Raw genomic sequence first — 24108 nt, 5'->3', positions numbered from 1 at the left:
CCAGAGGTCCATTTCGCCAGCCAGTGGGAGGACCGGGGCTTTCCCCAGCGCATGTTCTCTCCACGGCCGCTGCAGGGCCTCCCGCCATTCTCACCCAGCTCCATGCAATCAGACCCATTTTCCCTAGGCGGTCCAGCCAGCGCAACCTCCATCTAAACCGCAGACCTGCGCCTTCAGGGCCCCCCGCCCCCCAGGGTGGGTCTTCCACCCGCAAAGCCTCTGCCCTCTGCTCTCCCTCCCACCTAGGACCCCCGACCACAGGCCTGTCCCTCTCCTCAGCTCCACCAGGCCCAGGGCCCCAGGTCACCCTGTGCTGCCCTTGCCTCAGCCCACCCAGGAATTCCTGCCCCCCAGCACCTCTGAGTCCTGGACCCGGATCCCTGCAGGGAAATGTCTGACAACCTGGGCTGAGGCCAGAGGAGGCTCCTGACCCCAGCCCAGAGAACAGCCCCTCTGCCTGGTTGCTGGTGGTCCTGCCCACATTCAGTCCACTGGATGCTCAGCCCACCCCTAGCTGCTGCCTGCCACTTGCTTCCCCAGAAAGTCCTTGTTTGACCTCCATGTTTGGAAGCTATTAAAAGATGATTCTGGCCAGGTGCGGTGGCTCACACCTGTCATCCCAGCACTTTGGGAGGCCCAGGTGAGCGGATCACGAGGTCAGGAGGTGGAGACCATCCTGGCTAACACAGTGAAACCCCGTCTCTACTAAAAATACAAAAAAAAAAAAAAAATTAGCTGGGTGTGGTGGCAAGCAACTGTAGTCCTAGCCGCTTGGGAGGCTGAGGCAGGAGAATCGCCTTGAACCTGGGAGTCAGAGGTTGCAGTGAGCCGAGATTGCACCACTGCACTCCAGCCTGGGCGACAGAGCAAGACTCCCTCTCAGAAAAGAAAAGAAAAAAGAAAAGATGATTCCGTGACACTTGTTAAATCTCGGTGAGGAAGGCTTTATTCAGGACCAGCACCACAGGTACAGGGACCATGCAACAGGGCTTGCCATGGGTGCTTGGCATGGGTGCCAAGGAGCAGGGTGGGCTCAGTGGATGGAAAATGACTGAGGAGCATCAGGGGTTGGGGGATTCTAGCTGGAGACAGGCAGGGCAATCAGACAGACCTGTGGGGTGGTGGAGCATGAGGACCCCAATCAGATCTCCAGGATGAGGGTTTGTTGCTAAACTGACTTAGCCAGATTCTTTGCTAAAACTGCATTTTACAAGGAAATGGGCCAATGGGCCTACCAGAAGATTCAGGAAGTTAACTAAAGTTTGACCACACAAAATATCTTTGTCAGGAGCCCTCTCTAGGGAGCAGCATGTCTGGGTCTCCTGTAACCTTCCTGATGCTGCTGGCTGGGAATGCCCCAGGGAGCTGCCCAGTCCCAGGGCAGGAGGGCCTCATGTGCCCTGCCCCCAGGCCGGGCCCTCCTGGATGCCAGGTGGGATCTGGGAGGGAACGTGCTCTCCTCCAAGCCCAGGGAAGGGTGTATCCAGCTCCTCCTCCTGCTGCCTCTAGGGAAGTGTGCACCCCAGGCACCACCAAATTGCCCAGGGTGACCTCTCCTCTGCCAAGTAGGCAGCAGCTGGCCCCCTTCCTCCCTGGAACCAAAACTCAGTGTCTTTGCACCCACCCCTGTGCCCGTGGCTGCTGCCGGCTGCCCCTCAACAGGGCTCTCTTAGAAGTTTCATGCGCGTCCGTGTGAAGAGACCACCAAACAGGCTTTGTGTGAGCAACGTGGCTGTTTATTTCACCTGGGTGCAGGTGGGCTGAGTCTGAAAAGAGAGTCATGGGGGTCAGGTGTGGTATCAGGAATAATGTGGAGGCCAGGAACAATCGTAATTGTGAGACTTAACTAAGAGTGAGTACAGCTGAAGGAGTCGGGGAGCAGGAAGTATATGCGTGAGGTATGAGGAAGAAAACAGATTTTGGAAGTTATGAGAAATGTAGAGAGTGAGTTGAGCATAGTTTGTGATTTTTAGGGCCTCTAAAAATATTAAAGCAGCGGCAGCCGCTGCACGCAGACATGAGGGCTAGGCTAAAACAGTAAGGTCAAGTTGTTTGGACAGAAAGGCTACGGGGTGTGGTCCTGGCTCTTGTGTAATAATTCTGACCGCACTAACCATGCCTAGGAAGGAAAGGAGTTGTTGTTTTGTAAGGGATTGAGGTTTGGGAGATTAATCGGACACGATCAGCAGGGAGAGCTCGTGTGTTTTTATGAGAATTATGCCGAGATAGGTAACAGATGAGGATGAAATTTGGGCTTGACTGAAGTAATGGGGGCTGTCTGTGAAGCCTTGCGGCAGTATAGCCCAGGTGATTTGCTGAGCCTAATGAGTGTCAGGGTCAGTCTAAGTGAAAGCAAAGAGAGGCTGAGACGAGGGGTGCAGGGGAATAGTGAAAAAAACATCTTTAAGATCAAGCACGGAATAGTGAGTTGTGAAGGAAGGTATTGAGGACAAAATAGTGCACGGGTTGGGCACCACAGGGTGGATAGGCAAAACAATTTGGTTGATAAGGCACAGATCCTGAACTAATCTGTAAGACTTGTCCAGTTTTTGGACAGGTAAAATGGGGGAATTGTAAGGAGAGTTTATAGGTTTTAGAAGCCCATGCTGTAGCAGGCGAGTGATAACAGGCTTTAATCCTTTGAAAGCGTGCTGTGGGATGGGATATTGGTGTTGAGCGGGGTAAAGGTGATTAGGTTTTAATATGATGGTAATGGGCATGTGATCGGTTGCCAGGGAAGGAGTAGAGATGTCCCATACTTGTGGGTTAAGGTGGGGGGATATGAGAGGAAGACGCGAAGGAGGCTTTGGGTTGGGGAGAAGGGCGGCAATGAGATGCAGCTATAGTCCAGGAATAGTCAGAGAAGCAGATAATTTAGTTAAAGTGTCTCGGCCTAATAAGGGAACTGGGCAGGTGGGGATAACTAAAAAGGAGTGCTTAAAAGAGTATTGTCTAAATTGGCACCAGAGTTGGGGAGTTTTAAAAGGTTTAGAAGCCTGGCCGTCTATACCTACAACAGTTACAGAGGCAAGGGAAACAGGTGCTTGAAAAGAAGGTAATGTGGAGTGGGTAGCCTCCATATTGATTAAGAAGGGGACAGACTTACCTTCCACTGTGAGAGTTACCCGAAGCTCGGCATCTGTGATGGTCTACGGGGCTTCCGAGGTGATCGGGCAGCGTCAGTCTTCAGCCGCTAAGCCGAGATCTGGGAAGGAGTCAGAGAGCCTTGGGCCAGAGTTCCAGGGGCTCTGGGAGTGGCTACCAGGTGAGTTGAACAGTCCGATTTCCAGTGGGGTCCCGCACAGATGGGACATGGCTTAGGAGGAATCTTGGGCTGTGGGCATTCCTTGGCTCAGTGGCCAGATTTCTGGCACTTGTAGCAAGCTCCTGGGGGAGGAGGTTCTGGAGGAACGCCTGGCCACTGCGGTTCAGGTGTTTGGAAGTTCTTGTGTGCTGGAGATGTGGCTGGGGTTTGTCTCACAGTGGAGGCAAGGAATTGCAACTTTTTTCTATTATTGTACACCTTGAAGGTGAGGTTAAGTCCTATTGTGGGGTCTGAGGGCCAGATTCTAATTTTTGGAGTTTTATTTAATGTCGGGAGCAGATTGGGTAATAAAATGTATATTGAGAATAAGACGGCTTTTTGACCTTTTAGGGTCTAGGGCTGTAAAGCGTCTCGGGGTTGCTGCCAAACGAGCCATGAACTGGGCTGGATTTTTATATTTGATGAAAAAGAGCCTAAACGCTATCTGATTTGGGATTTAAAAAAAAAAAAAAAGGAGCATTAACCTTGACTATGCCTTTAGCTCCAGCCACCTTTTTAAGAATAAATTGCTGAGCAGGTGGGGGAGGGCTAGTCATGGAACAAAAGTGTAAGCCGGACCGGGTGTGAGGAGGGGAGGTGATAAAAGGATTATAGGGTGGAGGAGCGGAGGCTGAGGAAGAATTGGGACCGAGCTCGGCCTGGCGAGGAGGGGAGAGGTCAGATGGGTCTGTAGAAAAGGAAGATTAGAAAGACTCAGCGACGCTTGGGGTTGGGACTGAGGGGACAGGTGGAAGGGAAAGAAGGAGGATTTGGGATGAGTCGCATTGGGCACAGAGACTAGGAAGGGACTGATGTGTAAAAGAATGCCTGGATGTCATGCACCTCAGACCATTTGCCTATTTTACGACAAGAATTATTTAGATCTTGTAGGATGGAAAAATTGAAAGTGCCATTTTCCTATTTGGAACTACTGTCGAGTTTGTATTGGGGTCAAGCGGCATTGCAGAAGAAAATAAGGTGCTTAGATTTTAGGTCAGGTGTGAGTTGAAGAGGTTTTAAGTTCTTAAGAACACAGGCTAAGGGAGAAGAAGGAGGAATGGAAGGTGGAATGTAGGGTCCAGCCCCACAGGGTCAGTGGGTCTCTCCCCATGTGTGGCGATGAGAGAGTGTAGAAATAAAGACACGAGACAAAGAGATAAAAGACAGCTGGGCCCGGGGGACCACTAACACCAAGACGCGGAGAGCGGTAGAGGCCCTGAATGTCTGGCTGTGCTGTTATTTATTGGATACAAAGCAAAAGGGGCAGGGTAAAGAGTGTGAGTCATCTCCAATGATAAGTACGGTCACGTGGGTCATGTGTCCACTGGACAGGGGGCCCTTCCCTGCCTGGCAGCTGAGGCAAAGAGAGAGAGGAGACAAAGAGAAAGACAGCTTATGTCATTATTTCTGCATATTAGAGACTTTTAGTACTTTCACTAATTTTGCTACTGCTATCTAGAAGCAGAGCCAGGTGTACAGGATGGAACATGAAGGTGGACTAGGAGTGTGACCACTGAAGCACAGCATCACAGGGAGACGGTTAGGCCTCCGGATAACTGCGGGAAAGCCTGACTGGTGTCAGGCCCTCCATAGGAGGTGGAGGGGCAGAGTCTTCTCTAAACACCCCGGGGGAAAAGGAGACTCCCTTTCCTGGTCTGCCAAGTAGCGGGTGTTGTTCCTTGACACCTTTTGCTACCACTAGACCACGGTCTGCCTGGCAACGGGCATCTTCCCAGATGCTGGTGTCACCGCTAGACCAAGGAGCCCTTCTGGTGGCCCAGTCTGGGCATAACAGAAGGCTCACACTCTTGTTTTCTGGTCACTCCTCACTATGTCCCCTCAGCTCCTATCTCTGTATGGCCTGGTTTTTCCTAGGTTATGATTATAGAGTGAGGATTATTATAATATTGGAATAAGGAGTAATTGCTACAAACTAATGATTAATTATATTCATATATGATCATATCTAAGATCTATATCTGGTATAACTATCCTTGTTTTATATTTTATTATACTGGAACAGCTCGTGTCCTCAGTCTCTTGCCTCGGCGCGTGGGTGGCTTGCCGCCCACAGCGGAAGCTTGCCCATAGTGAAGGAGGCAAGCCCAGAGAAAAGAGTAGAGACACGGAGAAGGGGTAGGGGGTTCTTGCCCTCCAGAAAAGCAGAGAAGAGGTTGCGGCATGGAAATAAGGTATTGGGGCACAGAGATATAACAGGTTGGTGCATGGAAATAAGGGATCGGGGTGCAGAGATAAGAGGTCGGGGTGCAGAAATAAGCGATTGGGGTACTTGCCCCTCCCCCAGAAAAGTGGGACTTGCCGCTAAGGGTGAAGGACCAAGGCAGGCGTCCCTGAGTGGTCTGACACCTCTGAAACGTGGGTGAATAATCAGAGAGGCATCCCTGCAATGATTAAACACCAAGGGAAGGCTGCCTTCCCAGTCTGTGACTGGCGCCGGAGTTTTGGGTCCACGGATAAAACATGTCTCCTTTGTCTCTACCAGAAAATGAAGGGAATTGAAATTAAACGAAGGGAGAGATTGAAGTGTGGCGCCAAGATTGAAAGGGGAAAGAGGGTGAGGGATAGTGAGGGAAGTTGGAGAAGAGAGTAAAAATAGGCTGCTTACCGGATTTGAAATTGGTGAGATGTTTCTTGGGCTGGTCGGTATGAGGACCTGAGGTCGTAGGTGGATCTTTCTCACAGAGCAAAGAGCAGGAGGACAGGGGATTAATCTCCCAAGGGAGGTCCCCTGATCCGAGTCACGGCACCAAATTTCATGCGCTTCCGTGTGAAGAGACCACCAAACAGGCTTTGTGTGAGCAACATGGCTGTTTATTTCACCTGGGTGCAGGTGGGCTGAGTCGGAAAAGAGAGTCAGCAAAGGGTGGTGGATTATCATTAGTTCTTACAGGTTTTGGGATAGGCAGTGGAGTTAGGAGCAATGTTTTGGGGGCAGGGGGTGAATCTCACAAAGTACATTCTGAGGGTAGGGAGAATTACAAAGAACCTTCTTAAGGGTGGGGGAGATTACAAAGTACATTGATCTGTTAGGGTGGGACGGGAACAAATCACAATGGTGAAATGTCATCACTTAAGGCTATTTTTACTTTTGTGGATCTTCAGTTACTTCAGGCGAGTATACGTGCAAGTCACAGGGGATGCGATGGCTTGGCTTGGGCTCAGAGGCCTGACAAGAAGGGCACCCCAACATCCAGCCACTGCTCAGCCTCCATCCTCCCCCACTCTCCCATTTCCCATCCACAGCCTGGTCTGGACCCCCTTGCAAGCCTGAGCAGCAACTTGGACGTGCCAGGTCACGACCCAGGCAGCTTTCCCTTGGAGTCTTCTTTTTTCTTTTTTTTCAGACAGAGTCTCGCTCTGTCCCCCTAGGATGGAGTGCAGTGGTGCTATCTCAGCTCACTGCAAGCTCCGCCTCCTGGGTTCACGCCATTCTCCTGTCTCAGCCTCCCGAGTAGCTGGGACTACAGGCACCTGCCACCACGCCCGGCTAATTTTTTTTGTATTTTTTTGGTAGAGACAGGGTTTCACCATGTTAGCCAGGATGGTCTGGATCTCCTGACCTGGTGATCCGCCCGCCTCGGCCTCCCAAAGTGCTGGGATTACAGGCGTGAGCCACCGCGCCCGGCTCCCTTGGAGTCTAGACCAGCCCTTCCTACAGCAATGAATGCTGGGTCAGACCTGAGCTTCTCCTGGATCCAGCTCTCACCTCAGGTGACGGGGTCTGAGGCCTCCGGGGAAAGGCACTCCTGCCAGATGTTTACTGAGCCCCTGTGATATGCGGTGCTCTGTTCTATGGGCTGGGAATACTAATCCCTCCCTCCTGGAACTTGTTTTCCTAGTGATGGAAGACAGATGATAAACATGTAAGTGGTGGTCTTTGTCCTGGAGGAAAATCAAGCAGGACAGGGAGCAGACAGCAATGGTTAGGGTTACTATTTCATGAGTGGTCAGGGGGCCCCTCTGTCAGAGTGACGTGCACAGACCCGGAGGGAGGTGGGTGTCTGTGGGAGAGCATTCTGGGCAGAGGAACAGCCATTTGAGAGCCAGGAGGCAGCGCTGCCTGGGTGCCACCAGCGTGGCCCTGGCCCCAGGCACTGGCTGGGCACCACCTTGCCCCCGGAGTCTCCTCCTTCTGAATGTTTAACTGTATCTTGAACACCGTGGGGCTGGCTTTCAAGCTCCAGACGCAGCCTCCTCCCCAGGCCAGGAAGCCCTGTCTCCTCTGACCGCCTCCTCCCCCAGGGCCCCTTCTTCTCCAGCGCCCGGCACCTGAGGCAATAGCGGCTTCTGAATCACAAACCACCTGACCATGGGCTTTCAGGACAAATTCTAAGAGGCCTGGCAATTAAAGGCCATTTTCCTGGCACTGGGGGTCCACAGCCATCCAACCCTGCCGCCCACTGCCAGCCAGTGGGGCCGCTGCGCCCAGGCGACCTGCAAGCAGCTCTGCTGCTGTTGCAGGCAGCTGCCCCTCAGGTGATGCAGGCAACGGTGTGTGGGGAGGGGCACGAGCAAGGTAGGAGTCCTGGGGCCAGCTTGAGGGACCCACACACCTGGCTGTGGATGGAAAGGGCCTCAGGGAAGGCGCCCAGGTGAGACTTCTGAGGACACGGCCCCCAGCACATCAGCCCCCCCAGCAATCCGCCCACACAAGATCCACCCCCCAGGAGATCCGCCCCCCGTCCCACAGATCCGCCCCTCCAGAAAATCCGCCCCCCAGTAGATCCACCCACACAACAGATCCGCCCCCCAGTAGATCCACCCCCCCAAGAACCACTCCCCAGGAGATCCCTTCCCTCCAGCAGATCCGCCGCCCGCAGAAGATCCACCTCCTCATCAGATCCTCCCCCAAAGACCCACACCCAACACTTCCGCACCCCCAGAAGATCCATCCCCCGCAGCAGATCTGGCCCCCTCAGCAGGTCTGCCCCTCCAGAAAACCCGCCCCTCACAGCAGATCCGCCCTCCCCCAGCAGATCCGCCCTCCCCCAGTAGATCCGCCCCTCCAGAATAGCCACCTCCCCAGCAGATCCCGCCTCTCCAGCAGAACCGCCCCCAGCAGAGCCAGTCCGGCGGGGCCTCCGGGCCTGGGGAAGGGAGAGGAGACCGGGCCGTGGAGGGACTGGGCCCGCCCCTGGCCAGCCTGAGCCAATCAGCGCATGCTAGGCGGGCCATCATGATTGGCTCCCAGAGGCTCACGTGTGGAGGCCTGACCAGTCAGAGCCCGAGAGACGCCATTGCAAGCCTCTGAAGAGGAGCTGGAGCTGGATCAGTCCGCGCTCACCCTGTGGCCACACGTGCGCGCTCACCCAGGCCACTACGCGCGGGTCTCGGGCCTGGCAGAAGCTTCTCTCGCCCCGTGCCCTCGCCTGGCCCCGCCCTGTCGGTTGCGTGCTTGTCTCGTCCTGCCCCTAGGACCTGCCGGTCCCCACCTTTATGCCGGCGTCCCTGCCCGGCCCTGCTGCAGGCTGGCGCCAGCTCAGGAGGACGCCCCGAAGCCCAGGCCTCGGAAGCAGGTTTTTCCCAGACCTTCTCCTGCCCCGTGTTCCCCCCTAGGCTGGCCGTAGGGACCAGACCCCACCCTAAGCCCATAGCCGGCCCTCGCGCTCTGGGTGACCCTGGCTGGCCCTGTTTGTCTGTGGGTCCTGGGATGCGCCACTCCCGGCAGGAAGGGGCGCCGCCGAGGCCCGGTTGAAGGGGTGGCCTGTCCCTCCACACCTGTGGGTATTTCTAGTCGGGTGGGATGAGAGACGGAGAAAAGAAATAAGACACAGAGACAAAGTATAGAGGAACAACAGTGGGTCCAGGGGACGGCACTCTGCACACCAAGGACCTGCACTGGCACCAGCCTCTGAGTTCCCTCAGTTTTTATTGATTATTATGTTATTTTAGCAAAAAGGAATGTAGTAGGAGAGCAGGGTGATAATAAGGAGAAGGTCAACAAAAAACGTGAGCAGAAGAATCTATATCATAATTAAGTTTAAGGGAAGGTACTATGCCTGGATGTGCATGTAGGCCAGACTTATGTTTCTCTCCACCCAAACATCTCAGTGGAGTTAAGAATAACAAGGCAGCATTACTGCAAACATGTCTCGCCTCCCACCATAGGGCGGTTTTTCTATCTCAGAATTGAACAAATGCACAACCGGGTTTTACACCGAGATATTCAGTTCCCGGGGCAGGCAGGAGACAGTGGCCTTCCTCCATCTCAACTGCAAGAGGCTTTCCTTTTTTCTAACCCACCTCAGCACAGACCCTTTACGGGTGTCGGGCTGGGGGACGGTCAGGTCTTTCTCATCCCATGAGGCCATATTTCAGACTATCACATGGGGAGAAACCTTGGACAATACCCTGCCTTCCAGGGCAGACGTCCCTGTGGCTTTCCACAGTGCCTTGTGACCCTGGTTTATTGAGAATAGAGAATGGCAATGACTTTTACCAAGTATGCTGCTTGTAAATATTTTGTTAACAAGGCACATCCTGCACAGCCCTAGATCCCTTAAACCTTGATTTTATACAACACATGTTTTTGTGAACTCCAAGGTGGGTCAAAGTGGCTGGGGCAAAGCTACAAATTAACATCTAAGCAAAGCAATTGTTTAAAGTACAGGTCTTTTTCAAAATGGAGTCTCATGTCTTCCCTTTCTACGTAGACACAGTGACAGTCTGATCTCTCTTTTCCCTACATTTCCCCCTTTTCTTTTTGACAAAACCGCCATCGTCGTCATGGCCTGTTCTCGCTGGTCGCTGTCTCTACAGAGCTGCTGGATACGCCTGTAGACTAGCAATAGAGAGGACAGACATACGAGGATTAATACAAAATTTGCAATAGTGGAACTTCCAATGGTTTTAACCCAAAGTGACAGCGTTAAGATTTGTGAGGCCATCAACAGCTTTTACCGTTGCCTGTTTCTGGCACCAGATTTAACTGGGCTTTTGATGTTTTAAAAATTTGTTCTTTTAGTTTAGAAATATCTAAGGTAAGATTATCTTCTCTTCCTTGTAAATGGCATCTAACCATGCCCCAGTGATGTTCAGATTTATTATAGGCTCGAGGTGTAATACAAAAATCTGACGTATTCCAGTCACACTGTAACTGTAAAAGATATTCCAAGCTCATGAGCCTATCTCCCATCCATATGAGTTTGTCTAAGATCATTACTTTGATTTGTCAATTTTTGATCTATTTGAGTCTGAGAATTCCACAATTTTGAGGGATTTTTTTTTTTTTTTTTTTTTTTTTTAGACAGAGTCTCGCTCCGTCACCCAGACTGGAGTGCAGTGGCGCAGTCTCGGCTCACTGCAAACTCCGCCTCCCGGGTTCACGCCATTCTCCTGCCTCAGCCTCTCCGAGTAGCTGGGACTACAGGCGCCCGCCAACGCGCCCGGCTAATTTTTTGTATTTTTAGTAGAGACGGGGTTTCACCATGGTCTCGATCTCCTGACCTCGTGATCCGCCCGCCTCGGCCTCCCAAAGTGCTGGGATTACAAGCGTGAGCCACCGCGCCCAGCCTTGAGGGATTTTTTTGCCAATTATTTACATATTTTGTAGTTTGAACAGAGGAGTGTAAAGCAATTCCAGCAGCCGCAGCAGTAGCTGTGACTGCAATAAGACCCGTAATTACTGTAATCAAAGTAAAAACGAATCTCTTAGATCTAGTTAGAACTCCTTTTAATACTTTTGTTAAGATATGTGCGGATGGAGAAGCCTCCCATGGTCGATCTGTGGACACAGGGATCCACACGCCTTCTCTTGCCCTTACTAACAGAATGCCATGCTGCCGATCGAAAGTTGAATTAATGCAAGTAAACAATCTACAATTTTCACAGGTTATAGTTTGGGAATCTGGTTTAATAAGTATGTTTTCTACAACTAGCATATAAGGGGATTTTACACAACTTTGCCAAGGAATTGTCAGATTGGAATTTAGGTTAATAGTATAATGTGGCTTATGATTTTTTGTTTTCATAACTTGATTTTCAGACCAAATTCTAACGTGGTACGAGGCCACAGTGAGCTTCCATCATTTTGGGTGTTTAGGACCAACAGCAGGACTAATTAACTTTGGTCGGGGGGATGAAATCCCCTTTTCACCCCATTTCCATGGGTAGGGTGAGTCTAGCCTTCTATAAACCTGGTCTAGCCTTTTAGTTATATCACTATCAAAGGCCAGATTAGTGGGCCAGACAGATGGAGCCTGTGAACATGAGTGGGTCTGGCCCATACAGTCATAATGTAATTGGCCTTGAGGGGCCCAGTCTATAATAGTTCCAAATTTATTGTTTGGTAATACCATCACAGTATCAGCCACACATTCTTCCCAAACTAAGACTTCTGGGTCTTTTGATTCTTTTGGAATTTCCTTGGGGCATGGTTTCCCTTTAGGCCTAAATTTTAATGATCTTTGATAGGAAGAATTTTGTAAATTATTCATTTGTGACCCAAGTGACATTCCACTTATCATATGATAAGTAAATTTACTGGTGGCACTGACAGTAGGTACTTCTACCAACCAATTTTGGATTGTGGGCATTAAGCATCCTGGTGCTTTTCCCAGGCAAATGGAAGGATAATGATATCCAATGGAAATGTTTATCCTCATTCCTTCTTCTTCAGGTTGGGCAGGGCCACGGTCATCTGTGGGGCCTGGTACCCATGCACTATTATTAACATATACTTTAATAGGATTATCTATCCAAGTGACTGCCCGAATTAAGGGTGGGAAAGGCACATAGGCCCAGTAAGTATAGTTAGCCGTAGTGGCCCCTGCAGACATAGGGAGACTTACCACCGTTGATACAATCATTAAAGCTGCAAGCAGTATGTTTTTTGGAGTTTGTGTTACCTTTGTGTTTTTCAGGCTTTTTTCAGCTAACTGTGTCAGCTTCTTTAGCTGGGCCCAGGTCGGCAGCTCCGCCTTCTTGGTGGATGGCAACTTCTCTGTTTTTTTTGATATCACCATTTTGTTCACCCTGCAAGTCGATGATGTTTGATTGTGGGTTCTCTGTCTCTGCGGAGGAGCCTTCCTTTGCATCTCTGATGGGCTTATTGTAGAACTTCAAATGTCTAGTGGGTACCCAAACAGGAAGCTGATTTTCTCCTGGTGAAAGACAAGCAAAACCTCTCCCCCATGTTATCACCTTACCTATTTCGCATGTTTTATTTTTGTTGTCTTTCCACCAAATCAGTTTTCCCTCATGTGGGCTGTACTTTTTACCAGTAAAATGTTGTTTTGCAGAAGTAGTGGTCTGATTTCTATATATATTTGAAAAATTTAAAGTATAGAGTGCTAGATTAAGTTGTATCTGGGGAGTGTTATACTCCTTACTCTCTTTTTCCTTTTTTTGTTTAACCCATTGAGCTTTGAGTGTTCTATTAGGTCTTTCAATTATGGTCTGTCCTTGGGAATTATGAGGGATTCCTGTTGTATGTGTAATTTTCCACTGATTTAAGAATTTTTGAAATGGTTTACTACAGTATCCTGGCCCATTATTTGTTTTATTTTTTTCTGGAACTCTCATGACAGCAAAACAAGATAATAAATGTCTTTCAATATGGGAAGTACTTTCTCCTGTCTGGCAGGTTGCCCATATGAAATGTGAATAAGTATCAGCTGTCACATAGACAAATGACAATTTTCCAAATGAAGGTATATGTGTGACATCCATTTGCCATAATGCATTAGGACCTAAACCTCTAGGATTAACTCCTGCCTCCTGAGTGGGCAGGTGTAGGACTTGACACTCAGTACAATGTTGTACAATATTTTTTGCCTGTTTCCATGTGACATCAAATTTATTTTTTAATTCTGTTGCATTTACATGAGTCAGGGCATGAAGTTCTTGTGTTTCCATGAAGGCAGATGATACTAGCAAAGCAGCTTGTTCATTTGCCTTCGTTAAAGGCCCTGGTAAATTAGTATGTGCTCGAATATGAGTAATATAAAATGGGAAATTTCTTTTTCTTACAGTTTGTTGTAACAATTTAAACAGCTGATTTAACTGATCATCCATACTATATTTGATTAGGGCTGTCTCAACATCCTTTGTAGCCTGTACTACATATGCAGAATCTGGAGAAATGTTAATAGGCTGATTAAAATCTTGTAACACTGAAATGACAGCAACCAATTCTGCTCTTTGAGCTGAGTGATATGAGTTTCAATGACTCATTCTTTTGGCCTGGTGTAAGCCACTTTTCCATTGCTGGAACCATCAGTAAACACCGTTAGAGCATTTTCTAAAGGTTTCTGTCTGGTAATTTTAGGTAAAATCCAAGTAGTCAATTTCAAAAACTGGAAGATTTTTTTTTTTGAGTAATGATTATCAATAATTCCCACAAAATCAACACCAATCTGCCATGCAGAAGAATTGATAAAGGCTTATCTAACCTGTTCATTGTTTAAAGGAACAATGATTTTATCTGGGTCACTTCCACACAAGTAGTCTTGCCCGATCAATTAATGTAGCCATTTGATCTAAGTACAATGTAAAAGTCTTCACTGTACTGTGAGGAAGGAATGACCACTCCACAAGATCTGTATTTTGAACAGTGATGCCTGTTGGAGAATGTGCAGTAGCAAAAATCAAAAGTTGGCGTGGGGCTAAGTGATGTATTCTATTTACTTGTGCTGACCGAATTTTTTCTTCAACTAATTTAATTTCTTTAGTTGTCTCTGGAGTTAATGTTCTTTTACTATTTAAGTCTGGATCCCCTCTCAAGATAGAGAACAAATTTGACATGGCATAAGTAGGGATGCCTAGAGGTGGCCGAATCCAATTAATATCTCCTAGCAATTTTTTTTTTTTTTTTTTTTTTTGAGACGGAGTCTCGCTCTGTCGCCCAGGCTGGAGTGCAGTGGCGCAGTCTCGGCTCACTGCAAGCTCCGCCTCCTGGGTTCACGCCATTCTCCTGCCTCAGCCTCTCCAAGTAGCTGGGACTACAGGGGCCCGCCACCACGCCTGGCTAATTTTTTTTGTATTTTTAGTAGAGACGGGGTTTCACCGTGGTCTCAACCTGACCTCGTGATCTGCCCGCCTCGGCCTCCCAAAGTGCTGGGATTACAAGCGTGAGCCACCGTGCCCGGCCACCTAGCAATTTTTGAAAGTCATTTAATGTTCTTAATGTGTCTTTTCTTATTTTTACTTTTTGTGGTTTAATTTTTCTCTCCTCTACCTGCATTTCCAAATAATGAAAAGGAGTGGAGGTCTGAATCTTATCAGATGCTATTGTCAGGCCTGCGTTTGCAACCTCTGTCTGCAGAAATGTGTAACAGTCCATTAATTTGTCTCTTGTTTCTGCAGCACACAAAATATCATCAACATAATGAATGATATAGCAGTCTGAAAACTTGTCTCTAACTGGTTGAAGAACTTGAGCTACAAAAGTCTGACAAATTGTTGGACAATTAAGCATTCCCTGAGGCAACACTTTCCACTGAAATCTGGTGGCTGGTTCTTTATTATTTATGGGTGGTGTAGTAAAAGCAAATTTTTCAAAATCCTGTTTTGCCAGAGGAATGGTAAAAAAGCAATCCTTCAGATCAATTATAATTAAAGGCCAATCTTTGGGGATCCTGGCTGGAGAGGGCAGCCCGGGTTGGAGAGGCCCCACGGGTTGAATTAACTGCATTAACGGCTCTTAAGTCAGTTAGCATGCGCCATCTGCCGGATTTTTTCTGAATTACAAACAGGAGAATTCCAAGGCGAAAATGAAGGCTCACTATGTCCCTTTTCTAATTGTTTTTTTGCCAATAAGTGTAAAGCCTCCAGCTTTTGTTTTGGTAGTGGCCACTGATTTACCCTTACAGGCTTTTCTGTTTTCCAAGTTAATGGAATGGGCTTTGGAGGCTTTACAGTGGCCACCCCTAAAAGGGATACTGTATTCCTTTTCTTTCTTGATTTCCCTCAGCCTCAATTGGAACTTTAATGTCTTCTCCATTTTTCCCTAGTCCTTTGTCAGAGAGATATCCCATTTTAGTCATGATTTTTTGACTTGTGGGGCTGTATAGGGAGACTGGAATAGTAATCTCTGCATGCCACTGTTCTAATAAGTCTCAGCCCCATAAATCAATTGGAATAGAAGTAATCATAGGCTGAACTGTACTCTCTTGATTATCAGGTCCTAGACAGTGTAAAATCCTGGCACTTTGATACACTTCTGAGGCAGTGCCCACACCAACAAGTCCTGTAACAGGCTTTTGTTTAGGCCAATTTTTTGGCCATTGATTTAAGGCAATGATAGAAACATCAGCCCCAGTATCCACTAATCCTTCAAACTGTTTTCCCTGAATAGTAACTACACACAGGACTATTCTCTGAGAGCTGACTAGCCCAATAAATAGCTTTTCCAGCAGGGTTGGTATTTCCAAACCCTCCTGTTCTTTCTGTTTTGCTATCCCCAATTTTAATATAAGGCAAGAGCAGTAATTGAGCAATCCTGTCACCTGGATTGGCACTCCAGGGAACAGTAGAGCTGATCAGTAACTGAATTTCCCCTTTATAATCTGAACCAATTATCCCAGTATGAATTTGAACTCCCTTCAAATTTAGACTTGATCTTCCTAAAATAAGGCCTACCATCCCTTCTGGCAGCGGGCCATATACCCCTGTAGGAATCTTGCGGGGGCTCTCCAGGGAGTAAAGAAATCATTTGAGTAGAACATAAATCTGCAGCGCTGCCCGCTGTGGCAGGGGATAACTGTTGTATTGTTGTAATTGGCTGATTTCCTGAAATGGTGGTATTTACTGTGGGGGTTGTTATCCCTGAAAACCCTGAGGAAAAAATGGCTGAATCGGGAATGCCCCACTTTGTTGTGGAGCCTAAGGCTGGCCCCTCTTCCCGTTTCCTGACAATGGTTGTCCATTTTTATCAAATTTAGAACGACATTCTTTAGCCCAATGTTTTCCTTTTCCACATCTTGGACACAGGCCAGGTGGCTCTTTATTTTTGCTCTGTTTATTTAAGCCTGGGCTATTCTTTTTTAGATGAGCAATTTGACCACAATTATAACATTTTCCCCCAAATGTTTAACTTGTCCTCCTAAAGCAACCCTCGTCATTGCCTGAGCCAATAGCATTGCCTTATGCATAGCTCCTCCAATCCCATCACAAGCCTTCACATATTCTGTAATGACATCAACTCCTGCTGAAACCGTTGCTCTTAATGGCCTTATGGCTGATTGACATTCTGGATTTGCATTTGATAGGCCATTATTTCTACAGCAACTTTTTGGGCGCTATCATCTGCAATGGATTTTTGAGCTGCATCTTGCAACCTTGCCACAAGTCTGGATATGGCTCTTTAAAGCCTCGTCTGATTGAACTAAAAGAAGGGAAGGAGGTTTCTGGGTCCTGAATCTTTTCCCAGGCCCTGAGGCAGATAGCCCTTAGTTGTTCAATAGCCTCATTCTGCATTACTGATTGTTGTTTAATAGTGCGCCAATTTGGACCTGTTTCTAGCAATTGGTCTGCATCTATGTAAGCAACAGGATTAGTAGCCTGATTTTTTTTGTACCTGTTCTTGTACCCCATCAATCCACCAGGTTTTAAACTGTAGATACTGAGAGGGTGAAAGGGAAGATTTAGCCAAAATTTCCCAATCATAAGGAATAAGTCTATTTCCATGAGCAATGGAATCTAATAATGTTTTCATATAAGGAGAGTTGGGTCCATATTGTTTAACTCCTTCCTTCGTATCTTCTAACATCTTCATAGTGAAAGATTCATATCTAGCCTCAGTTCGGACAGGCGCTCCTGCTTGACTCCCTTTCCCGACCGGCATCGGCTGTAACATTACCGGATATTGCCATGCCTCAAGATCTCCCTGTTTTCTGGCTGTAGCAATGGTCTCACGCAGTGCACTATCTTGTCCACTAGGTGGTACTGTAAGATCAAACGCCATCGCCGTGGGTTGTTGATATAGTGCCTTGCTATTTGGCACAGGACGCACCGCCTGAGATCCATACTGAACCTCTGGAGACAGCCGATACTGAAATTTGGCTGGCAGCTGGTGTTGATAAACTACCGATGATTGGATTTTATTTTCTACTGGCTGGTATTGTGGATACTGTGTCTGGATTGGCATTTGAGATTGTGATGTCACAGGCATCTGAATCGCGGGAGAAGGAGTTGGTGGCCATCGTGGTCTAAACTCTGGTGGTCCAAATAATTCTGGCTCCTTCCCCCAATTTTGATGATTCAGGATAGATTACCTCCTGTAATTGGTTATAGTCAACATTTTGCAGTGACCGAGCCATTACAGGCTGTACTGCATTTTTACAATGTGAACTTTCCGTTCCTTTCTTAAACTCTGTTCCTGCCTGTTCTTCACAATCTATTACACAGCTTTCAGGGGCATCAAAGACTGAAACACTATCTTCTTCTATTTGAAATGGTTCTAAAGTTGCTTTAATAATGGCCCAATCATTCCATACTGTAAGTGGGATGATTTTACCTTCCCTAGTTGCTTGTTTTAGTTCTTTGCCAATTTTTTCCACTCTTTTAAATCTAATGTTCCCTGTTCTGGAAACCATGGGCAGAATTGTTCTATTGTTTGAAATAGTGTAATTAGATTTTCTGTAGAAGCTTTAACTCCCCCTCTTCTTAAGATAATTTTAATGAAGCTGAGATAAGAAGCATATTTACTTTCAGTTTGCCCCATTGTTACCCTGGATTCCTCCGAGCGCACAAGCTTACCGCAAGGCTGACTGTGGACATACTTGGGAATCTCTCGTCGGCTGTCCTCAATGCTCACGTTCTTAGTGTACCTTCACCCTAGAGAAAGGCACCCATGTTGGGCGGCAGATGAAGGGGTGGCCTGCCCCTCCACACCTGTGGGTATTTCTAGTTGGGTGGGATGAGAGACGGAGAAAAGAAGACACAGAGACAAAGTATAGAGGAACAACAGTGGGTCCAGGGGGACGGCACTCAGCACAGAAAGGACCTGCGCCGGCACCGGCCTCTGAGTTCCCTCAGTTTTTATTATTATTTTCATTATTTCAGCAAAAAGGAATGTAGTAGGAGAGCAGGGTGATAATAAGGAGAAGGTCAATAAAAAACGTGAGCAAAAGAATCTATATCTTAATTAAGTTTAAGGGGAGGTACTATGCCTGGACGTGCGTGTAGGCCAGATTTATGTTTCTCTCCACCCAAACATCTCAGCGGAGTTAAGAATAACAAGGCAGCATTGCTGCAAACATGTCTCACCTCCCGCCACGGGGCAGCTTTTCTCCTATCTCAGAATTGAACAAATGCACAACCAGGTTTTACACCGAGACATTCAGTTCCCAGGGCAGGCAGGAGACAGTGGCCTTCCTCCATCTCAGCTGCAAGAGGCTTTCCTTTTTTACTAATCCACCTGAGCACAGACCCTTTATGGGTGTTGGGCTGGGGGACAGTCAGGTCTTTCTCATCCCACGAGGCCATATTTCAGACTAGCACATGGGGAGAAACATTGGACAATACCCGGCTTTCAAGGACAGAGGTCCCTGTGGCTTTCCACAATGCATTGTGCCCCTGGTTTATTGAGACTAGAAAATGGCAATGACTTTTGCTAAGTATACTGCTTGTAAACATTTTGTTAGCAAGGCACGTCCTGCACAGCCCTAGATCCCTTAAACCTTGATTTTATACAACACATGTTTTTGTGAACTCCAAGGTGGGTCAAAGTGGCTGGGGCAAAGCTACAAATTAACATCTCAGCAAAGCAATCGTTCAAAGTACAGGTCTTTTTCAAAATGGGGTCTCACGTCTTCCCTTTCTACGTAGACACAGTGACAGTCTGATCTCTCTTCCCTTTCCCTACACCGGGCTCAGCCTGGAACCCAATCCTGCCGTCGGGGACCTTTCTGCGGCTGCCCACACACAACCCCGGGCAAGGGGTGAGGGCGCGGGACCCTCCACGACAGGGCGGCGGGACGCTCTCCCTTCTTTGAAACAAGCGTAAACTGGACCTGCCCCACCTCCCAGAGCTTGGGGGAGTCCCGGAAAGGCTGTGGCCTGGGGGTCTGCAGGGTGTTGGCAGTGGAGGTGGGGAGAGACCCAGCCCTTTCCTGTCACCCCCCACCAGACTTGCCTTCCTGGCCGTGAGCCGGGGACAGTGGAGGGGAGTCAGGGAGGCCCCGCCAGATGGACTTTCTTGTGACTCATCCTATAAAGCCCCTCGGCATAGCCACCCTCCCCAGGACCCGTGTGCTCTCCCGGACTGTGCTGGAAGTTCAGAGCCAGAATGGCTTTTCCACTCTCGGGCTGGCTGGCTGGCTCAGTGGGCAGCAGGGACAGGGGGCTGTGAAGAGAAAACTCACTCACCAGGGTCAGGGGCCGCTTGCTCACTGAGGAAAGCAGACTGGTCCCTGCCGCTTGCCTCAGGAGCAAAGCTAGTTGGTGAGGCACTGCCTTGCAGTTGTAGGAGAGGAATAACGGCCCCCATGGGTGCTTGGTTGGAACGATTAAAGGAGAATAACAGTTTAGCACGATTATTTCACACAGTTGTTCAAAGAGATGGCTTTGAATTGTAGCTTACATGGCGTCTTCAACAAAAAGTAATTGTTTAGAGAAGTGACAAGGAAGGAGGACTCTGAGTCCTAGTCTCCCTCCTCGAGTCCCTATGTGAGCAGAGGTAAAAATCAAAACTCACCAACCAGGAGAAATTCACCTAGGACTGGGGCAGAAGGTATACACCATGAGCCTGGAAATGATTAAAAAAACAACACAGGCTGGGCGCGGTGGCTCACACCTGTAGTCCCAGCACTTTGGGAGGCCGAGGCGGGAGGATCACTTGAGGTTTGCGAGTTCGAAACCAACCTGACCAACGTGGAGAAACCCCGTCTCTACTAAAAATACAAAATTAGCTGGGTGTGGTGGCACATGCCTGTAATCCCAGCTACTCGGGAAGCTGAGGCAGGAGAATTGCTTGAACCCAAGAGATGGAGGTTGGGGTGAGCTGAGATCACACAATTGCACTCCAGCCTGAGCAACAAGAGTGGAACTCTGTCTCAAATAAAAAATAAAAAGCCCAGTGTGGTGGCTCATGCCTGTAATCCCAACACTTTGGGAGGCTGAGGCAGGCGTATCACCAGGTCAGGAGTTGGAGACCAGCCTGACCAACATGGTGAAACCCTGTCTCTACTAAAAATACAAAAAATTAGCTGGATGTGGTGGCACATGCCTGTAATCCCAGCTACTCAGGAGGCTGAGACAGGAGAATTGCTTGAACCTGGGAGGCAGAGGTTGCAGTGAGCTGAGATCATGCCACATTTGAACCCGTGAGGCAGAGGTTGCAGTGAGCTGAGATCATGTCACTGCACTCCAGCCTGGACGACAGAGCCAGACTGTCTCAAAAAAAAAAAAAAATCTTACTACTATAGACAAACAATAAAACACTGGAAACTGAAGTTAAAAACACAGTAGCTCCTGAGAGAGAGAGAGGTATAAATCTAACAAGACAAAACAGGATCTGTATGCTAAAAGCACTGTGTATGTGGAGAGACGGCACACTGCATGCTCATGGACTGGAAGACTGAACATAGCCAAGATGCCAATCTCAGAAGGATCTGTGAAATTAACAAAATTCCAAAACATTGCAGTAGGGCTTCTTTTTAGATTTAGAGAAGATTTTTTTTTTTTTTTTTTTTTTTTTTTTTTTTTTTGAGATGGAGTCTCACTCTGTCACCCAGGCTGGAGTGCAGTGGCGCGATCTCGGCTCACTGCAAGCTCCGCCTTGTGGGTTCACGCCATTCTCCTGCCTCAGCCTCTCCAAGTAGCTGGGGCTACAGGCGCCTGCCACCACGCCCGGCTAATTTTTTTTTGTATTTTTAGTAGAGACGGGGTTTCACCGTGGTCTCGATCTCCTGACCTCGTGATCCGCCCACCTCGGCCTCCCAAAGTGCTGGGATTACAAGCGTGAGCCACCATGCCCGGCCGAGAAGATGATTTTAGAATGTATACGGAATGGTGAAGGAGCTAGCTAAAACAGTAAAAAGGATAGATAAAACAATGTTTTAAAAAGAACAAGAAAGTTAGGTGAATCACATTACACATACTTTAAAGCCACAAAAATCAAGACTGTGGTATTGGCAAAGAACAGACAGATGGGTCAGTGATCAGAGAGTCTAGAAACAGACCCACATAAATAGGGCCATTTGATCTTTGACAGCAGTGCAAACAAAATCAACCCTGTGGAGAAAGGATTGTCCATTCAACAGATAGCAATGGGGCCGTTGGTCATCCATATGGAAAAAATGGAACCTTGACCTAAACCTCACATTGTACACAACTAACTCGAATCATATGTAAATGCAAAACAAAACTGTAAAATGTTTGGAAGAAAACAGAAAAGTACCTTTGTACCTGATGACATTTGGTAGAGTTCTTAGACATGATTCCAAAGGCATAATCCATAGAATAATCCATAAAAGAAAAATTTGTAAATTGGACTTTATCAAAATTAAAAACTTACTTTTTTGAGACAGGGTCATACTCTGTTGTCCAGGCTGGAGAGTGGTGGTACAGTCATAGCTCACTGCAGCCTCGACCTCCTGGGCTCAAGCCATCCTCCTTCCTCAGCCTCCTTAGTAGCTGAGACTAGAGGTGCATGCCACCATGCCTAATTTTAAAATTTTTTTCCAGAGTCTGAGTCTTGCTGTGTTGCCCAGGCTGGTCTCAAATTCCTAGCCTTAAGTGATCCTCCTGCCTTTGGCCCCAAAGTAGTTGAGATTACAGGCATGAGCCACCATGCCTGACCTAAAAACGTTTGAACTACCAAAGACAGTGTGAAAAGAATGAAAAGATGAGGAGAAAATATTCACAAGTCACCTGTCAACTAAGGACCTGCATTTGGAATACATAGAGAACTCTTAAAACTCAACAGTAAGAAAACAGTCCAACTAAAAAGTGGAAAAGACCTGACCAGACATGCACCAGCGATGACACAGGGTTGACTATTGGGCACAGGAGAAGAGACTTGACACCACCAGCCACCAGGAAATATAGATTCAGCCACCACACAGGCCATGAGGCACTTGCACTACAGCTGCAGTGCAGGAGAATGCTGGTGGTGCCCCAAGCTGCCAGGGTGTGGACCTGCTGGAAATTGAAGACGGCGTAGTGGTTTCCTATAAAGTTCAATGTACACAGCCACATGACCCAGCAATCCCACTCTTGGGTATTTAGAGAAAGAAAAACTTAAGTCCACATAAAAACTGTATGTAAATGTTTATTGATGCTTTATTCATAATCATCAAAAGCTGAAATTCAAATGCCTTTCATTGGGTGAACTGTTAGACTGTGGTATATCTATGCAATGAAATACTACTCTGCAGTGACAACAGGGAGAGACTGACACATTTGGCACCATGGGGGTGGGAAGAGCTGAAGGAAGGTTGGGGGAAGGCACCGTGGTAAGGTGTGGCACTAAGGAGATTTGGGGAATGGAACCATTCTGTGTGTGGACTGTGGTGGTGGTCACATGACTGTACATGTGTTAAAGCTTCAAACAAGTTAAAAATTTTAGTTTAAAATATTAAAACATTTTTAAAAACTGACACGTACTCCTGATTTTTTTTTTTCTTTTTGAGATGGAGTTTTGCTCTTCTTGTCCAGGCTAGAGTGCAGTGGCGCCATCTCGGCCCACCACAACCTCTGCCTCCAGGGTTCAAGCAATTCTCCTGCATCAGCCTCCTGGGTAGCTGGGATTACAGGCATGTGCCACCATGCCTGGCTAATTTTGTACTTTTTTAATAGAGACGGGGTTTCTCCATGTTGGTCAAGCTGGTCTCGAACTCCCAACCTCAGGTAATCCACCTGCCTCGGCCTCCCAAAGTGTTGGGATTACAGGTGTGAGCCACTGCCCCCGGCATTCCTGATTTTTAATAAGCTGTAACAGAAGATAATTTCTTTACTTGGTAAATGGTATTTATCAAAACCCTGCAGCAATCATGCTTAAGTCAAGATATTTAAAGTATTCCCATTAAAGTCAGAAAAGCACAGTTCTCCTTGCTATCACTGTCAGTGTTTCTCCAGACATCCCAGCAGGGTGAGAGAACTGAAAAAGAGGGAAGGAGATGAATACTGGAGACAGGGTTTAGTAGTTTGTTGATGATACAATCATCTGCGTGTAAATCCAGGAAAATCCCCTGAAGAACCCTGAGGACCAGCCGAGGAGTTCAGTCCATGCCAGATCCAGTGGGTTTCTCTACTCCACAATAACCCATTGGAGCGTGAGCCACAACCCTCCACCTCCCTATGAAAGAATCACAAAACAAGCTGGAAGAAAAGTGTGTAAGGACCGCCTGAGGAAGACACTAAAAGAGGGTAAGTTGGCAGACATGCCACATTGTGGGAGAAGGATGTCAGCTGCCCCACAAAGTAAACTGTACATTCATTGCAATCCCAGTTAAATTCTGATGAGATTAAATGACACAGGATAAGCTGCTTCTGAAGCTGATCTAACAGAAGAAAATCCAACATTAAAAAAAAAAAAGGCTGGGTGAGGTGGCTCACGCCTGTAATCTCAACAGTTTGGGAGGCTGAAGCAGGCGGATCATTTGTGGTGAGGAGTGTCATTTGTGGTCAGCCTGGCCAACATGGTGAAACCCATCTCTACTAAAAATACAAAAATTAGCTGGGCGTGGTGGTGGGTGCCTGTAATCCTAGCTACTCGGGAAGCTGAGACAGGAGAATTGCTTAGGCCTGGGAGGTGGAGGTTGGTGGTGAGCCAAGATTGCTCCACTGCATTCCAGCCTGGGTGACAGAATGGTACTCTCTCTCTCTCTCTCACACACACA

The 24108-nt window shown here is 47.8% G+C and overlaps 1 long non-coding RNA gene across 1 annotated transcript; it reads right to left on the bottom strand.

The window, feature by feature from the left end:
- Window positions 1-44: 44 nt before the first annotated feature.
- On the bottom strand, window positions 45-7996 carry LOC134732708 (uncharacterized). The gene is made up of 3 exons (XR_010116130.1): window positions 5931-7996; window positions 3107-4658; window positions 45-1766 (listed from the first exon to the last, which is right to left on the bottom strand). It is a non-coding gene; the product is annotated as an uncharacterized lncRNA (long non-coding RNA).
- Between the last annotated feature and the right edge of the window lie 16112 nt (window positions 7997-24108).

Source organism: Symphalangus syndactylus, chromosome 16, assembly GCF_028878055.3.
Source record: "Symphalangus syndactylus isolate Jambi chromosome 16, NHGRI_mSymSyn1-v2.1_pri, whole genome shotgun sequence".
Classification (NCBI taxonomy): domain Eukaryota; kingdom Metazoa; phylum Chordata; class Mammalia; order Primates; family Hylobatidae; genus Symphalangus; species Symphalangus syndactylus.
Note: the sequence above shows the minus strand (reverse complement) of the source record. Positions and strands in the feature narration are given on the sequence as shown.